At 23.7% G+C, this 15876-nt stretch overlaps 1 long non-coding RNA gene across 1 annotated transcript; it reads left to right on the top strand.

The window, feature by feature from the left end:
- Nucleotides 1–10360: 10360 nt before the first annotated feature.
- Nucleotides 10361–15096, top strand: LOC128197363 (uncharacterized). The gene is made up of 3 exons (XR_008249853.1): nt 10361–10508; nt 10657–10728; nt 14886–15096. It is a non-coding gene; the product is annotated as an uncharacterized LOC128197363 (long non-coding RNA).
- The last annotated feature ends 780 nt before the right edge of the window (nt 15097–15876 follow it).

Here is a 15876-nt window from a genome sequence, read left to right as displayed (position 1 = left end):
TGTTTTATTTTTTATAAAAAAATCACCATTTCTCTTTACAATATTCACTGTGAAATAATGATGTTGTTTTTTTCGTTTTAGACATACTACTTAAATATCATTTGTTTATTGTTTAAAAACTATAAATGACTGAATTTATAATAAAAGGGTGGTATTAGTCTTTCCCTTACATTAATCTGATTTTACAATTAACTTTTTCCAAAAGAAATAATAAAAGTCACTAAATTATAAAAAATAATTCATAGATGAGAGATATATTAATTTTCTCATTAAATTATATCATATGTTTGTCTGAATTTGTTTTCAAGACAGTTACTTGATCATAGAACAAAAACATCTACTTTCCAACAATTTGAGTGTAACTTTTCCTCAACAGTTTTCTGCTACCTTTGTCATAAAGTATAACCAGTGGATAACATTATTGATTATTATTTAAAATATTTTTAGAAGATAATTAAAATACCTTCTGTTAAAAATTATATTTATCATAAATATTAATTTTACCATAAATTAATAAATATTTTCTTGTGGTATTTTGAAATGCCATTTATAAATAATTTGAGTCATTGAAAAGGAAGTTTTATTTATCTTATAACCTTTTGACAATAGTTATAACAAGATAAACCTGCAGCACTCCGAAGTCTCTGCCACAAAAATGAATGTGTCATCAATACCGAATGAATCTTAATGGGCCACAATCGAACTTTTTCATTTGGGCCATAATTTCTCACTAGAAAGTTGGCCCAGTCTTCTAATAAGTGGATACCTATTGAAAAATATAAATTGGAGAAGAACTGGCTCTAGTCATAGTAACTATTTGGCATGTCCAATCATCAAGCATCTATAATAAAATAAAGGTCCAAAATATAATTTTTCTCTATAATTGTATGATACTATTTTATGTTTTTTTATATTTAAGTTGAATTATTATTTTATTTTTCAATTTAAAATTTAATAAATAATAAAAATATTATTATAATAAGCATTGAATTTTATCAATATGTTACGATAAATGTGTAATTAACAAAGTTTTAGTTTACAGTAATATATTATGTATTGTACTATATGAAATATATACGGATTTGAGTTAATGGTTATGGGCAGTTAAAAGGTATATTAACAACATGTATTATTGGGTTTGATTGTCTAAAGATATATTTCGTAATGGTTAATCAATGTGTTTGGCTACCACAAGCCCTATAAATATACAATTGATGTGCATGTAAAAGGACATTTTGTATCCAAATAAAATATAGACCTCCTTAATAAACATATCTGACTTGAGCGTCAAAGTGTCTTTTGCAGCTTAACCACCCATCGGAGTGGATTGCGTGCTCGGAGAGGATTGGAAGATCGAAAGAAAGTAGAGCAAGGAAGGACGACTGACCCTCAGACCACGAGGAACCAGACACGCGCTCAGTCTCAACATCTCTACTTCGGATCAATACCAGGTTTTGCAACTAAGAGTAAAAAATTCCATAATAATTTCTAAAGGCATGTCTTTTTGTTTTGAGAATTTTCAGGAAGGTTCAGTCCTACATTCAACCTTGTCAGGTTCTAATGGATTTTTATTATAATTTATAAAATATTGAAGTGTTTGCTTTATTTTGTTTAACTCATATTTTTGTGAGTAAAAATATACTAGACAGGATGGGTTTAGTCCTACGTTCAACCTTCTCAGGTTCTAATCACTTTTTATTATAATTTATAAATTATAATATATTGAAGCGTTTATTTCATTTTATTTAACTCATATTTTTGTGAGTGAAAATATCTTGCACAGGAAGATTCAAACCTACTTCCAATCTTGTCAGGTTCCAATGACTTTTCATTATAATATATAAATTATAATATATTGAAGCGTTTATTTCATTTTATTTAACTCATATTTTTGTGAGTAAAAATATCCTGCACAAGAAAGGTAAGTCCTATGTACAACCTTCTCAGGTTCCAATGACTTTTTATTATAATTTATAAATTATAATATATTGAAGCGTTTATTTCATCTTGTCTAACTCATTTTTGTGAGTAAAAATATCCTAAAAAGAAAGATTTAGACCTACGTTCAATCTTGTCAGGTTCCAATGACTTTTCATTATAATTTATAAATTATAATATATTGAAGCATTTATTTCATTTTGTTTAACTCATATTTTTGCGAGTAAAAGTATCTTGCACAGGAAGGTTCAATCCCTTACAGCTTGGTCAGTTGGACCACCAACGTTCAAGCTTGTTAGGAAAAAGTTCTAGAAAAAGAACTCCTATCGGTCACCGCTCGGCTTAGAGAAAAAGTTCAAAAAAGAACTTCTAATGCCTCCGCTCAACATAGTAAAATGTTCAAAAAATAACTCTTATCAGTTACTGCTCGGCCTAGAGAAAAAGTTCAAAAAAGAACTTCTAGTGCATCCATTCAACATAGGAAAAAGTTCAAAAAAAAAAACTTCTATCAGTCACCGCTCAACCTAGGAAAAAGTTCAAAAATGAACTTCTAGCGTCTACTGCTCAACCTAGGAAAAAGTTCAAAAAGGAACTCCAAGCGTCTACTGCTCAACTTAGGAAAAAGTTCATAAAAGAACTCCTAGCGTCTATTGCTCAACCTAGGAAAAAGTTCAAAACAGAACTCCTAACACCTACTGATCAACCCAGGAAACCTTGTCAGGTTCTAATAGCTCTTCGTTATAAAAATAACTTATAAAATATTGAACCATTTACTTATGTTGTTTAACGCATATTTTTGTGAGTGAAATATCTTGCAGAGGAAAAAGTTCTAAAGAGAGCTCCTAGCGTCTACTGTTCAACATAGGAAAAAGTTCTACAAAAAGAACTCCTATCAATCGGCGCTCAGCCTGGAGAAAAAGTTCAAAAAAAAACTCCTACCGTTTACTGTTCAACCTAGGAAGAAGTTCCAAAGCTTATAATAATCTATGCGCACCTCTTTCAATAAAGAGTTTGCTTAGGCTTGGGGGACTTATGTAGTATATGAAATATACCGATCAGAATTAATAGTCATTTATGGGTAGTTAACAGGTATATTAGCAGATATTATTGGGTTTGATTGCCTAAAAATATACTGCATTAATGGTTAATCAATGTATTTGGCTACCACAAGCCCTATAAATATACAATTGATATGGAGGTAAAAAGACATTTTCTATCCTAATAGAATATAGATCTCCTTATAAAACATATCTGAGTTTAGCGTCGGAGTGTCTTTTGCAGGTCAACCACCCATTAGAGTGAATTGCGTGTTCGAAAAGGATTAAAAAAAAAAAAAAAAGCAGAATAAGAAAGAAATACCGACTCTCGGATCAATTCAACTAAAACATGTATGATAATAAATTTATAGTGTTTGGTGCTTTTTAAGAGGACAGATACATAAATAAAATCTTAAATTATAAGGAAAATAAACCAATAAGTTAACATTTAGTAAAGAAAAAAGTATGCGTACAAGTTTTATTTTGTCTATAATCGACATTATAATTAGTTATAATATTATATTTTAAAAACCAAAATACAAAAATTAAATCATGAACGTAGAATTAATATTTTAAAAATACGTAAGTAAATTAATGTCGTAAAAGAATGTGACAATTGTTTTTGTTGATTTATCCGAATGTGGTAAAATCAATTCAAATGAGTTTGAAAAAGTATATATTTATCTTTTTAAAACAATAACTTTTTTCTAGTGGTACGTGTGAATCGAGAAAAATAAAGTTGAATATGCTCTGCATCAATATTATTTTCACGTGTATTTCATACATTGATATTTAAGTATGTCTTTTTTCTTAGAGTAGTATTTGAATAATAGATTATAATATAAGAGCTTTTTCTACTATATTCAATTGTTTTATATTGATTAGAACATAGATTAAACATAATTAAAAAATTTCTTTTATTTAATGAGATGTATTTTGAGATAAAAGTGTGATAGATGAAGTTCTAAGATATTAAGTCCTTAAGTCCTTCCAGATGATATATGGTCATTTTTCTTAAATTTTGATCAAAAGATTTATATTTTTATGACGCTAAAAAATCTTATATTATTTAAGAATTGAGACCAAACATAATTTAAATGCTTTTCCCATTTACTAAGATGTCTTTTAAAATAAAAACGGATAATGACGCTAACAATATTATTACTCAGTAAACTTATAATGAAAACAAATGTATTACTACAATTTTTTATATATTTTTAAATTTTATTAATAATACTAATAGTATCTCAGTCAAGGAATGATATTTTCATAATTAAATAAATAATTATTAACTGATTGGATGATTAATAATAGTTTTATAAGTAATTATAACTATTTATATGATTAATATTAATTATTAATATAAAAAATGTACGAATCAGACCCACATCAAATGTCGGAAATAGTAAATGCAGTTAAATAATTGAATAACAATATTTGATAATATGTTTTATAGTACTTTAATATTATCTACTTGGTCTAAAATTACTTTACAATTAATAATTATCATAAATAATTAATCACGTAATAACACATAAATGATGTTAAAATGTTGTCAAAAAAATATTCTCAAATACTATTATCCTAAATAATTAATTAAATTAAAAAGAGAAAAGTTTTGTGATGCATTTGTACAGCATTTTTGTGGTCAAAATTTCAGACACTGCTGCTGTGGCGAATGCAACTAAGATATCAGACTTACTGAGTCAACTTTGGATGTGAATCCTTCATTCCTTGTCCTCCACAGAACATCATGGAATGAAAAGTCTATGGCTTTTTGTGAAAACAGGTAAAAGTGTCTTCTTTCAAAGACTTTGTCACCAGAAGCCAAATTCTAAGTCAAATGGGTTTTCAATAATTGAGTTCAGTTTGAACTTATCCTAAAGATTCCTTTTTTACTGTCATATTCTCAAAGCTGTTTCCTACTAAGTACCCATTACTTCCAATATTGTCTCCTAATCAATACCTTTCTACCTTGGAAATTTTGTTCTTGAAAGAGAAAGATCATCTTATTCAGATTAAATAAATATAGATTTAATCAAATTCTATAATTAATTAGTGCTAATGTTTGATTTGGACCTAGTAGCCATCAAAACATACAGTGTTAATGAACATTTATAATGTGTTTGTTTACATTTATAATGTGCTTGTTTACATTCATCCAATATTCGAAATTTATTTTTCATATATCACAAAAGTAAAATATTTTTATATTATTAAGTCATTAAATATGATTTTATATATAGTTTTTAAAATAATTATTAGAATAATATTTTATATCAAATTATGATTAAAATAACAGTGTGAAAATGAAGATTAAGCAGTGAGATTTTTGCTGTTAGAATTACGCCTGACTAAATAATAAGAATAGTTATAACATTTTTATAATGTGAAAAAGAAAATGTTTCATTTAAAATCTATTAATAATTGACATTAAATATAATATATATATATATATATATATATATATATGGATTTGATAATTTATCTAACTTATTAAAATATATTAAAATATAGTTGACGAAAACATTCTTATATATTATGGATTATAATATAAATTTATATATTATGAATTCTAACAAAAATATTTTTATGTAGTATGAATTTTAAGAGTTAGAATTGAAGATATTTAAATAATTTTGATTTTTTTTATTTTAAATTTAAATTAATTATTAAAATATCTTATAATTAAAATACACTATTTTTTAATATATGAGAATATTTTTGTGAATTAAATTTTAATATACTTTAAAAAAAAAGCTACGTAACTTATCAAATCATATATATACATATTTTTTTCCTACTTAACTAAATTTCTACCTTGCAAAAAGTAGTAACTGATTTATGCAAGAAAGCATGTTGAAGTTAGATGGACTGAAAAAACTCACATTGATAATGTCGGTTCCCAATGCAGGTTGTCCAGTTATGTTTAGGCACGGATTGATATGATTAAATAAATAGGTTTTTATTTGGTCCAAAATATTATTTGATTTGTCCATATTAATTTGTGAAACCAAATTCAATCCATCCTTTTAATACAATATATTAACTTTAATATTTTAAATAATAATATTTTAAAAAATGTCAAATAAATGTAAATTGAAATTTATTGATGTTATAAATTTTAAGTATTTTAATTTTCAAATATTTTAAAATTAATCAATATAACCATTTTAAACAATATTAATTTTTTTAAAATTGATATTTAAATTATGTCATACTCTAGTATGAAATAAATATATTTGGGTTAGAAAAATATATCTGAAATTTTTTCTGTAATATTTGTAATCAACCATTTCATTGTAATAAAATAGGATTGAATATATTTGTAATTTTAAATTTATATTCGAAACTAAAATTTATTTATATTTCAAATTTGATATATTTTAATAATAAAGTTTTAGAAGAAAAAAATTTATATATTTATTATAATCTAACAACATAGATTTTTTTTACGTATTAAACGATATTTATATTTTTGGTTGAAATTTTTGTTAAAAAGTGCCAAAAGCTCAAACATTAGTTTGAAAATTTATTTGATACATTAAAAATTTAACTAAATTATTTTAAAATTTGGGATTTGAATGAATTTTAATTTTATGTTAAAATTTATTTAATCCTATTAAAATACTATATGATTTCAATCACAACCATTGAATCACAAAATACATTAAATGGGTTTTTTTTTAAATGAACTTTGTTTTTTTTTTTTTAATTCTTTGAACATTATATGATAAATATTTAAAACTGTGTTCATTATTGATTCCAAATGATTGATTCATTATTGAGAAATACATTGAAAGAAAATAGAGATAATTTAGGTGTTATATGATGACTTTCTCCTAATACATCCTCAATCACCAACTTTATCAGACAACAATACAAATTGCAGTAGGCTATACGCTATCCAACAGTTAGACAAATGAAAGCCAAGTTTTCACAAACAAATTAATACAAACATTATAGTTCCGCAATCTTAAGCCACGCAACTAATGTATTGGAGTGTTGGTTCAGAAATTATGCTGGCATATCCATAAAAAAAATCGTTTAATCACTTATATTTAATTTTTTTTGTTCTTAAATTAATTTTAAAACTTAAAAAATTATTCTTCTTTTTTAAGCTGTTCAACATTAAATTGTACAACAGATAATAAATTTTAAAATAAGCATGAAGTTATTAATTTTCTTCTTCTTTTTTATACTTAATTCATCCTAACAGGCTGCATGATGAATAATATTGGAAATATAATAAATTGATATAATAATTTTATTTATTCAAAACTAAAATAATATTTTTCAAAAAAAAATTACGCAAATATAAATTAAGTTTATTACTTATTTTTAGTAATTCACCATTCCAATAATTCAAATTTAAATGATTTATAAAATATTGGAAAATAAGGTTTTCACATACAAACTATTGATTCAATATAAGTAATGAAATATCATTTTCTTAAAAACTAGAATAATATATTTCTCCATACATTTTATTTTTTATTATACTTTTTATTTGATTTTGCACAGTTGAAGATTATCAGACACAGTAGTAGTAGTGGGAGTGATGTGACAGTGCTAATAAATGGTCGGACAAACACGGCCTAGTTAGGTTTGACTTTACTCAAATTTGTATTACCCTGTTAGATATTTTTATATACAGAAAAGTATTTTTATATTTTTATATGATAAAAATATAAATATTTCATACCGTCTCTACAGGGTAATTTGACTGATTGGACTATTTTTAGGTTTTAAATACATAAATAATTTATTGTATATTTAAGTTATTTATCTGTATCTTTTATATATATATCTTTTATTTATATATATATATATATATCTTTTATATATATCTTATATATATATATATATATATATATATATATATATATATAGAATTCGCTAACTTATTTAATATTTAAAATTTATCAAATTTTAGTTCACAACAAAATTCTTATTAAAATAACACACACTTTAAATATAAAAATATTTTAATAATTTTTATTTTCATTTTAAAATAAAAAAATTAAAAATCATTTAAATATCCTTAATCTTAAAATTTAAAATTTATAATATATATTTTCGTCAACTAAAATTTAATACAAAAGATTACATAAGTTAACAAACTTCTATATTATATATATATATATATATATATATATATATATATATATATATTATATTATAGTTAATAAATATTCTTTTCATAAAAAAACATATTTTAAATATAAAATTATTTTAATAATTTTTATTTTTAATTTAAAATAAAAAAATGAAAAATCATAAATTATTCAAATATCTTAGTTTTAAAATTTAAAGTTCATAATATATAAGATATTTTGTTAACTAAAATTTATATATCTAAAAGGTTAGATAAGTTAACAAATTCTTACTAATTATGTGTTTGAATTTATTTTTCAATATATTTATTCAATTTTATTTTATTTTTTAATTTGAATTAAATATTTTACAAAAAATTATTTATATTTTATCTGATAATATTTACGATCTATTATAATTTCAAGTTTAGATTAAAAAATTTACTAAAAATCAATTGTATTTTATTTGGTAATATTTTGTTGTTTGTTATATTTTTAAATTTAGATTAAAATTTTAATAAAAATTGTTTATATTTTATTTGATAATCTCACATTTTTTCATTTTTATTATTTCTTTGTTTTTAAGTTTAGTGTGCTCATAATTTTATAACTCAGTTAATTTTTTTCTGATAATTTTATTAATTATTAATTATTTTAAAGCATCTTTAACATTTTATTTTCATTTATGAATCAAATTAAATGAATTTAAAAAAATACAATAACAAAATATTTAAAAATATGTTTATTTTCAATTTTACTTTTTAAATAAAATAATTATTTTTTATCAATTTTATTATTTAAGTAAATGCTTATATTTGAATTTAACGATTTTTTCAATTTAATTGTCTTTTTATACTTAACTATTTTTTAATTATATAGCTATCTAATAAATAAAAAATATCTATAACTACTTAATTAAGTTTTGAATATCTGATAAATCTTTGAAAAAATTCAATTGAGTTTTAAATAATTTTTTATAATCTATTAAAATACTTAATAGAATTATATTTTTTAATTAATCATATGTTGTTTAAATTTTTATTAATTTTGTGATGTAATTATAAATTGAATGACATAGTTGTTAATAGGTGATATGCTTATTTTATATCTATATTACTAAGTTAACAAACACATCATATTAATATCACATGACATAATTAACAAAAAATAAAAAATATTAATTCAATCTAACATGGTTTCAAATAAGCTTTAAGTTATTGTTTATGCAATAGTTCACTTTAAATATTCAATATTATTATATAAAACAATACAAGATTTAAACTTTAAGAGTATACAACTTTATTTTTTTAAAAATCACACAATGTTTATAGCATGTTACTACACAATATATTTTAAGTTGGATAATATGTATTCCATTTATGATTTTTACTCAATACTACTTAACTTTATTTTTACAAAATATAAATTATATTTAAACTTTTCTTATTAGTTTTATCCACTCTTTTTTATTTTTCTATTAGAAAGTAACTGTTATAGAAACAAAAATTACATATTTGTGTAGTTAATTTCATTCACTTGTGTTTTTGTTTTTCTATCATTCTTATTTTCCTAATGTTTTTTATAATATATAATACTTGATTAAAATTCATCAAACTCTTTTCAAGATTACTTAAATCTTATATTGAAACTATATATAGAAAAAGAAAAAAAACTTAAATTGAATAAACATAAGCATTGATACTAATTTAAGGGACTGTTTATTAATTATCATATAAAAAAAATTATGATGATGTTCGTTTTGTTACATAGTTTTTCTAATTTTTTTAGTATAAAATAACTTTAAGGAAATTTTGATACTAAATAATGAGAAAGAAATTTAAAAATTAACATTTTAGAATATGAATTATTATTATATAACAAATATATAAAAGTTGATATTAAAACTGTGTTTGTTTCCATGTATCATTGTTGAGCATAAGTGTGAAATTAAATTTGTCATTTGCTTTCACATTTGTTTTCATGATTTTGTACGTATAAATTTATATAAGGGAGAAAAGATTGATTAAAATTGACTTTACCTTTATTTTGAAATAAAATTGTTCTTTCAAATAAAGGTTAAGGGTGTATAAAATATTGATTTGAATCTATTATTGAAATTTAAGTGTGAAGACCCAAATAAAATAGTATTATATTTTTTTTTACATTAAAAAGTAAATGGAGATAAAAATTTAATTAAGGTAAAAAGGGTTATTGGGCTCTAGTTGGAGGCAGTCAGGCCCATCAGATCAAAGGCACATGACCTTAGCAGGGGTCTTTCTCTTATCTTCTCTTTCTAAAAACTCATCTTCTAAATATTGCTCTGCCTTCTCTCTAAAATACCACCCTGTTGAACCGTTCAATTTTTGAATAGATGGTGCTCAAACGTTCACTGCGTCAAGGGCTCCATAACGGACCGAACGAGTTCTTGTTCCAATCGGTAAGTCACTTTCTCCTTTTCTCCACCGTTTATAGCACCTAGGGCATTGCTATTTTACTGAATGCATGCCACTAGAAGTGTTCTACTTCAAATTTGTGGTAATTTCTAGCCTAAAAAGCTAATTCTATCACCATTGAGTGATTTATAGGGTGTCTTTGAATTTTTCTGTGAAGAGCACTATTTAGATCATCACTGTGAAGTAAACTGTCAAGTTTTCCAGGTAAGGGGAGCTAATTATTTTTGTATGAATTTATTTTATACAAATATATGCAGGTTGAATGTTGGACTGGTGTGTTCTTGTGAAGCTGTTTTGGTTGAAATTGTTCTGGTTGAAGGGTTTGGAGTAAGGGGTCTGTGATAGCATGTACATGGACAGGTACTGTTTAAGGTTACTATGAGGGGAAGGGAGATATATATAATTGGGTATTTGATGTCTAGAAGTAGGACAGTTTTGTTGGTAGGGGACTTAAAAACCTGAGTTGGCACATCCCTGATCATAGAGCAGCCCTAGCTTGGTCCAGTACGTTGTGAATAGACATATGTGCTAGCGCCGAAGGTGAGTGAACCCTCTCCGGTGACCAATTGAAGGAAAGTAAGATCTCTACTATGATATATATATATATATATTATTAAAAATAAAAATATTCATAATAATTTTAAATGATAATTTTAATTTTATTTTAATATAATTTTTATTATTTATATTTAATTTTATATCATATTTATTTTTAAAGATGAAATAATAATTATTTAATTTTATCTACTAAAACATTTTTTAATCTATTATATTGATTATATCATACATAAATTTTCTTTTCAAAGTTTTTCGTTTATTGTTTCAAACTTTTTAATCTAAACAATTTCACATTCTACTATTTGTTATTTAAATCCAACCACTCAATCTTTTACCAAATTCTTACTCCAATTCAATCACATTTTCATTTATAAAAGAGAGTCTCATTTATATTTTGGGACTTTTCGCCAATTTAACATTTTATAATATTTTATTGTTGTGTAGTATTATTAATTACAAATAATATGATAAAATACTTTCATTATTGTTATACCAATATAATATATACAAGTATAACTCTAAATTTTATTTTTATGTTTTACTTGAATATTATGTTCACAATAATTATTTGAATAAACAAAGCAATTTCAAAATAATTAAAAAAATTGTGTTCTCTCTCTCTCTCGTGTGTGTGTGTATATATATATATATATATATATATATATATATATATATATATATATATATATATATATATATATATATATATATATATATATATATATATATTCATTTTACTTTATACAAATTATATAAATATTATTCTTAACAAGAAAATATAAAACATATTATAATTTATGGTAAAACTTCATATATCACATCAGAAACACTATATATTGTTTGCTAAAAAAATATATTTTACATAACTATTATAAAATATAAAATAAAAGACAAATTTTCAAAGTAGATTAAACACAAAAAGTAATTTAACTTTTTTTATATAGTGCTATTTTTTTTATTCTATTTGAAACTTGAAATCAAACTTGAATTTTTAATATATAAAATATTTCAAATTTATTAATTCACAAATCTTAAACGGACCTAAGTTGTTTGTTTATTTTTATATATTAAAAAAAACGGATCACATTAACTTTAGACAAATAACTGTCTAGATAGGTCATAGGAGGATTGATATTACAATGTGCTGTAGTTGTTACAAATATTTTAAGTCAACTTAATTGGAAGGTCACTGAGTTAATGTATAAAAGCAGTTATCATTATTTTAGTTTAATTTTTAAAATTGTTCTACTTCTAAGCAAAATTAGTTTATTAATACATTATGAAATTTAAAAGTATAGTTTAAAATAACATAACTATATATAATAATGCAATAATTAAAATTAATTTAATATAAACTTATGATATATTTGAATAACATCTAAATAGTTATAGAATTTAATTGCTTGGAATTACTAATTTAATTTTGGAAAAAACATACTTTCATATGTTTATACTCGTTCCACATGTGTTATTCTTGACTTTCCATAGATAGATAAATTGTTATAGAATTATTAAGATATTTGTTTATTGAATAATTTATCTTTTTGAGTAAAAATAATTTTTTTCTATCTTCTTTGCTTTGTATCTGTTTTCATAAGGAATAGTGTTTATTTTTATAAGGAATATACATTATGAATAAATTGTTATAGAATTATTAAGAGATTTGTTTATGGAAGAACTTAAAAAGTAAATATTTTCTATCTTCTTTGTTTTATATCTATTTTTATAAGAAATAGTATTTACTTTTATAAGGAATATTTTATATTTTATAAGAAATAGTAATTTATCTTTCTGAATAAAAATAAATATTTTATATTTTCCTTGTTTTATATCTATTTTTATAAGGAATATTATTTATCATTATAAGGAATATATATTACGAATGAATTATTATAGAATTTTACGAGATTGTTTATGGAAGAATTTATTTTCTTAGTAAAAATAAATATTTTCTATCTTCTTTGTTTTATATATATGTTTATAAGGAATAGCATTTATTTTTATAAGGAATGTATATTATGAATGAATTGTTACGAGATTTGTTTACGGAGAAATTTATCTTTTTGAGTAAAAATAAATATTTTCTATCTTCTTTGTTTTATATTTATTTTTATCAAGAGTAATATTTGTAAGACTCATGAAAAATATTTATAATAGTAAATTTAGCATTTTATTAGTAATAATAATTTTAATGGATAGAAAAAAATGTAAATTTTGGATATAAAATTATAGTAATTCTAGAAGGAGAGCTTCAAAATTTTGATAACTTATTTAGAATTTTTTTAGAAAATTGAATAGTAAAAAGTGAATAGTAAAAAAATAAAAAAATAAAAAAATTTAATTTCTTAGCATGGAAGAAATTAGGATTCCTTAGCATGGATGGAATTAGGTTCAGATTTAATCAAGTGGCTAATTAAAATATTATTTTTAAATAATATTAAAATAATAAATAATATTAAAATAATTAATGAATAGTAAAATTTTTTTACCTATAAATAGTCATGGGAGGGAAGGCATTTTGCACCAAGAAAAGAGGAATCAAGTGAGAGTTTGAGAAATAGAGAAGAAAGAGTTAGGGAGAAATTTTTAGTTGAAAGAAGAGTGGAGGTTCTGAAGAGTTTTCGGAGAACAGCTTCTAGTAGGAAAATAATTCTGGAGAAGAGGTAGGGGAGCTAACTTTTCTAAGCTTTTATATTATGATTTAGTACTGTTTTATTACTATTTATGTCTTGAAATTATGTGTGAATATTGTTAATGCTTACTGTATGTTTATCTATATTGAAATTCGGTGTAAATATTATATGTTGTTGTTTTGAATCTGTAAATAAGAAATTTGTTAAAAACTAGTTGAGGAACACTTTGGCTAAGGAAAGACTTGGTACTTAAGTTGTCCATTGTGACGCACCTCTCTTTCCTGGAAGTTTACTCGACAAGTTTTTAACTTAAATCCTATTGAACAGATTATGTACTGTTAAATTATTATGTAATATATCTTGTTGGAATATATTCAGTTTGTATGATTTCTGAAATAATTGGATTTTATTAGATTTGAATTTATGCATCTGAACATGATTGTGAATTATAATGATGTGACTTATGTGGAAAGTATGTGTATGTATGAGATATGTTAGATTCATTGTGATAATATGATGGTATATGGTTTTTCATGTCTTGGGTTAAGTTTCAAAGTGACAATATGGTTCATATACGTAATTCCATGATCCTCAAGGAGAGGATACATGGTGGTGATTTGGGGGTGTATAGAATGATTGCATGGTAGCTCAGTTTTGGGGGTCATCCTGAAACTCCAATGGTCTTTCTTCTCATGTAGAGAGGATTGAACCATGTGGTGAGGAGTAGCAGGAGGTCCTAGTCTTGGGTGCTTCCATATGATCCAAGGTGAGTGATGACGGATTAACCTCGTGACTGTGGCCGGGCGGTAGTGCCCAAGTTTCATAAGGCGGTAGTGCTTAAGTTTCATAAGGCGGTAGTGTCGGGCGGTAGTACCCAAGTTTCAAAAAGCCACCACGAGTGCCAGACCCGCCATAGCTCGGTAATCATTATAGTCCGGACGAGTCGGGGTATAAAGTAACAAGTCTTGTGATGTCATTTTATCATGTGTATCAAAGTAATAGATGAGTATGTATGATGTGATTGTTGTATGATGGTATGAGTATGTCTGACATAATTATTATATGAGGTTTGCATGCATGTTTTATAAATGATTGGTTGCATGTTAGCTTACCCTACTTGGTTGTGTTTGGGTATGTGCGATGATCGTATAATTCGTTATACGGGAGCAGATGGCAAGGAGGATACGTTGGAAACCGTACTTGATGGGGAAGACAATGCTGCAGCTTAGATTCGCTAGCTTTTATTAGTTAGCTTTGATGAACTTTTGTACGTTTAAAGCTTTAAATTCTATGTAATTTCTAGGGAGAAACCCTACTACTCTAAGTTTTCAATTCCATGTTATTCTAACGATGATTGTAATCCTTAAATTACTCTTGACTGCTTTCCTATATTAATAAATGATGACGTCTTTATTATATATGCTTTCAATATATATTTTGGGACGTCACAATATTTACTTTTATAAGGAATATATATTATGAATAAAGTGATTACATATTATTTTTTTAGTTCTTTAATTTAAAGATATTGCAGTTTGGTTAATAAATAATACAATTCAGTTCAAAATTAATGTAATTCATAAATAAGTTAAGATATACAGTAATTCAGTTTACTTCATATTATAGTTTGAAGTAGATAATGCATTTTAATAAAACAAAAAATTAATATTCATTTGAACTAAACTAATTTTTGGTTTAATGTAATTTTTAACCGTGCATTTCATTTTGTCCCCCAATAAGTTCATTCCTTTTGTTTTTTTAACAATTGGGCAAAAGTTAAAAAGCATACATGAAATATACAAGTCACCAAGCACGCATGGATTCTTAGTGTGTTATTAGTAGTATTTTGCACATATTTTAAGAGAGTTTTAAATATCTGGACACATTTTACAATGATTTTAAATTTATGGATGTAAATATTTCTTTTATTGTTTGATATAAATAGAAATTTATTATTTATTTTAATCTTTATATTACTTTTACTTAATTAAGTTTTTTTGTTAAATAAAGTTAATTTAATATCTTATTTAATTAAGTATTTAAAAAATATGATGTATCAAAATTTGAAATGTGTCAAATGTTAAAATTTAATGTCAAACTAGATAGATAACAAGATAAATGATGATTTAGATTTTAACATCAAAGTACTTTTCAGATGATG

Source organism: Vigna angularis, chromosome 6, assembly GCF_016808095.1.
Source record: "Vigna angularis cultivar LongXiaoDou No.4 chromosome 6, ASM1680809v1, whole genome shotgun sequence".
In the NCBI taxonomy this organism is placed as follows: Eukaryota; Viridiplantae; Streptophyta; class Magnoliopsida; order Fabales; family Fabaceae; genus Vigna; species Vigna angularis.
Note: the sequence above shows the minus strand (reverse complement) of the source record. Positions and strands in the feature narration are given on the sequence as shown.